Source organism: Mya arenaria, chromosome 11, assembly GCF_026914265.1.
Source record: "Mya arenaria isolate MELC-2E11 chromosome 11, ASM2691426v1".
Classification (NCBI taxonomy): domain Eukaryota; kingdom Metazoa; phylum Mollusca; class Bivalvia; order Myida; family Myidae; genus Mya; species Mya arenaria.
In genome coordinates this window covers 29,692,418-29,696,806 of record NC_069132.1, presented here as the reverse complement: position 1 = coordinate 29,696,806, position 4,389 = coordinate 29,692,418, and the positions used below count along the sequence as shown (strand labels likewise).

At 38.9% G+C, this 4,389-nt stretch overlaps 1 long non-coding RNA gene across 1 annotated transcript; it reads left to right on the top strand.

The window, feature by feature from the left end:
- The first annotated feature begins 2,047 nt into the window (after positions 1-2,047).
- On the top strand, positions 2,048-4,182 carry LOC128210021 (uncharacterized). Its single transcript, XR_008257097.1, has 3 exons — positions 2,048-2,158; positions 2,565-2,684; positions 4,073-4,182. It is a non-coding gene; the product is annotated as an uncharacterized LOC128210021 (long non-coding RNA).
- The last annotated feature ends 207 nt before the right edge of the window (positions 4,183-4,389 follow it).

The window sequence follows — 4,389 nt, the reverse complement described above, 5'->3', positions numbered from 1 at the left end:
ACAACATTACTGCAAAAAGAAGCATGACTTGTTTTGAAAATTTGTACTTCAAATTCTACCATACTGATTTTCATCTCTTCTTGTTTTCAAAGATGTTTACATTGTGTGCATGCATGTGCTGGTAAATATCTTTGATTTTGTGCAAAGATGTCATTGTGGCACAGCAATGCATATGAATAGTAGTGAAAATGATGTTCAATACAGCCTTGTATTTTGGACACGAAATTTCTATTTGGAAGATTTCTGAAAGCTTATCATTACAACCTGGTTTTGTCACATAGCAGCATTTCTAGTTTATAAATAATACCCTACAATGTTTTTCATTTTATAAGAATATTGCATATTGATCCAATATGATTGGTATCTTTTCCTTACAGACAAATTGAACTGTGTCATCTTGGAAGAGTGTGTCAACAGAATTCTATCCAACCGCCAGTCGGTGACATTGCCAGAATTAAAACTGCATTGGGCCACTCGCAGGAACCTCCTTATTCATGGTACCTTTTTTATTTATGGAGCCATCGTTTTTAGAGATATGTCTGTTTTTATTAGCTCACCAGAGCACAAATTGCTCAAGGTGAGCTACTGTGTTCAATCTTTGTCTGTCTATTGCCCACATTAATTTCTGGTGCCACTCACGGTAAGTCTCCATAATAATTTTAGTGGCCCTCCTCGGGTGTAAAATACATATTTAATCATAGGACCAGCTTATTATTTACTTATGGGTGTACCCAAGGGGTATCCCCATATATTAATTGATGATGCCACCCATGGGATTTACTCAAAGAAATCCTTTGACTATGGATTGAGCCGCGGAGTATTGCCCAGATTAATTTCTGGTGCCACTCACGGTAAATCTCCATAATAATTTTAGGGGCCCTCCTCGGGTGTAAAATACATATTTATTTATAGGTGCCACTCGTGGGATTTACTCAAAGAAATCCTTTGACTATGGATTGAGCCGCGGAGTATTGCCCAGATTAATTTCTGGTGCCACTCACGGTAAATCTCCATAATAATTTTAGGGGCCCTCCTCGGGTGTAAAATACATATTTATTTATAGGTGCCACTTGTGGGATTTACTCAAAGAAATCCTTTGACTATGGATTGAGCCGCGGAGTATTGCCCAGATTAATTTCTGGTGCCACTCACGGTAAATCTCCATAATAATTTTAGGGGCCCTCCTCGGGTGTAAAATACATATTTATTTATAGGTGCCACTTGTGGATTTACTCAAAGAAATCCTTTGACTATGGATTGAGCCGCGGAGTATTGCCCAGATTAATTTCTGGTGCCACTCACGGTAAATCTCCATAATAATTTTAGGGGCCCTCCTCGGGTGTAAAATACATATTTATTTATAGGTGCCACTTGTGGGATTTACTCAAAGAAATCCTTTGACTATGGATTGAGCCGCGGAGTATTGCCCAGATTAATTTCTGGTGCCACTCACGGTAAATCTCCATAATAATTTTAGGGGTTCATGGTTGTAAAATACATATTTATTTATAGGTGCCACTTGTGGGATTTACTCAAAGAAATCCTTTGACTATGGATTGAGCCGCGGAGTATTGCCCAGATTAATTTCTGGTGCCACTCACGGTAAATCTCCATAATAATTTTAGGGGCCCTCCTCGGGTGAATAATACATATTTATTCATAGGTGCCACTATTGGGATTTACTCAAATAATCCATTTAGTATGGATTGAGCCGCGGAGTATTGCCCAGATTAATTTCTGGAGCCACTCACGGTTAATGGACGGTAGGCCCTCAAGCTTGCCTTGGAGGTTTGGTCTGACTAGTAGATGACCCCTTTTGATTTTGGGGCATTCATGGTGGGGGGGGGGGCATAATGTTTAACAAACATCTCTTGTTAACTTGCATGTGCTATCCATGGGATATCTCTTTATTTATTGAAAATGCCACTCCTGTGTAAAATACATATTTAGAGCTTCATACATATTTTTGGTACCACCGTAGAGGTGTCTCCCTGTATATTTATGGGGCTAGCCTTTTGGTGAATGTGAATTTTTATTTATAGGACCATCGGTGGGAGGCGCTGTATTTAATTGTTGGAGTCAATGATCTTGAGGTCCAACCGTGACAACATCTACATACCTGCAGCAGCCGTCCTACTGACTTGTACATTAATAGCCGGTAAGAATTGTACCCAAAGAATCTCAGAAACAACATTACTGCAAAAAGAAGCATGACTTGTTTTGAAAATTTGTACTTCAAATTCTACCATACTGATTTTCATCTCTTCTTGTTTTCAAAGATGTTTACATTGTGTGCATGCATGTGCTGGTAAATATCTTTGATTTTGTGCAAAGATGTCATTGTGGCACAGCAATGCATATGAATAGTAGTGAAAATGATGTTCAATACAGCCTTGTATTTTGGACACGAAATTTCTATTTGGAAGATTTCTGAAAGCTTATCATTACAACCTGGTTTCGTCACATAGCAGCATTTCTAGTTTATAAATAATACCCTACAATGTTTTTCATTTTATAAGAATATTGCATATTGATCCAATATGATTGGTATCTTTTCCTTACAGACAAATTGAACTGTGTCATCTTGGAAGAGTGTGTCAACAGAATTCTATCCAACCGCCAGTCGGTGACATTGCCAGAATTAAAACTGCATTGGGCCACTCGCAGGAACCTCCTTATTTATGGTACCTTTTTTATTTATGGAGCCATCGTTTTTAGAGATATGTCTGTTTTTATTAGCTCACCAGAGCACAAATTGCTCAAGGTGAGCTACTGTGTTCAATCTTTGTCTGTCTATTGCCCACATTAATTTCTGGTGCCACTCACGGTAAGTCTCCATAATAATTTTAGTGGCCCTCCTCGGGTGTAAAATACATATTTAATCATAGGACCAGCTTATTATTTACTTATGGGTGTACCCAAGGGGTATATCCATATATTAATTGATGATGCCACCCATGGGATTTACTCAAAGAAATCCTTTGACTATGGATTGAGCCGCGGAGTATTGCCCAGATTAATTTCTGGTGCCACTCACGGTAATCTCCATAATAATTTTAGGGGCCCTCCTCGGGTGTAAAATACATATTTATTTATAGGTGCCACTTGTGGGATTTACTCAAAGAAATCCTTTGACTATGGATTGAGCCGCGGAGTATTGCCCAGATTAATTTCTGGTGCCACTCACGGTAAATCTCCATAATAATTTTAGGGGCCCTCCTCGGGTGTAAAATACATATTTATTTATAGGTGCCACTTGTGGGATTTACTCAAAGAAATCCTTTGACTATGGATTGAGCCGCGGAGTATTGCCCAGATTAATTTCTGGTGCCACTCACGGTAAATCTCCATAATAATTTTAGGGGTTCATGGTTGTAAAATACATATTTATTTATAGGTGCCACTTGTGGGATTTACTCAAAGAAATCCTTTGACTATGGATTGAGCCGCGGAGTATTGCCCAGATTAATTTCTGGTGCCACTCACGGTAAATCTCCATAATAATTTTAGGGGTTCATGGTTGTAAAATACATATTTATTTATAGGTGCCACTTGTGGGATTTACTCAAAGAAATCCTTTGACTATGGATTGAGCCGCGGAGTATTGCCCAGATTAATTTCTGGTGCCACTCACGGTAAATCTCCATAATAATTTTAGGGGCCCTCCTCGGGTGAATAATACATATTTATTCATAGGTGCCACTATTGGGATTTACTCAAATAATCCATTTAGTATGGATTGAGCCGCGGAGTATTGCCCAGATTAATTTCTGGAGCCACTCACGGTTAATGGACGGTAGGCCCTCAAGCTTGCCTTGGAGGTTTGGTCTGACTAGTAGATGACCCCTTTTGATTTTGGGGCATTCAGGTGGGGGGGGGCATAATGTTTAACAAACATCTCTTGTTAACTTGCATGTGCTATCCATGGGATATCTCTTTATTTATTGAAAATGCCACTCCTGTGTAAAATAAATATTTAGAGCTTCATACATATTTTTGGTACCACCGTAGAGGTGTCTCCCTGTATATTTATGGGGCTAGCCTTTTGGTGAATGTGAATTTTTATTTATAGGACCATCGGTGGGAGGCGCTGTATTTAATTGTTGGAGTCAATGATCTTGAGGTCCAACCGTGACAACATCTACATACCTGCAGCAGCCGTCCTACTGACTTGTACATTAATAGCCGGTAAGAATTGTACCCAAAGAATCTCAGAAACAACATTACTGCAAAAAGAAGCATGACTTGTTTTGAAAATTTGTACTTCAAATTCTACCATACTGATTTTCATCTCTTCTTGTTTTCAAAGATGTTTACATTGTGTGCATGCATGTGCTGGTAAATATCTTTGATTTTGTGCAAAGATGTCATTGTGGCACAGCAATGCAT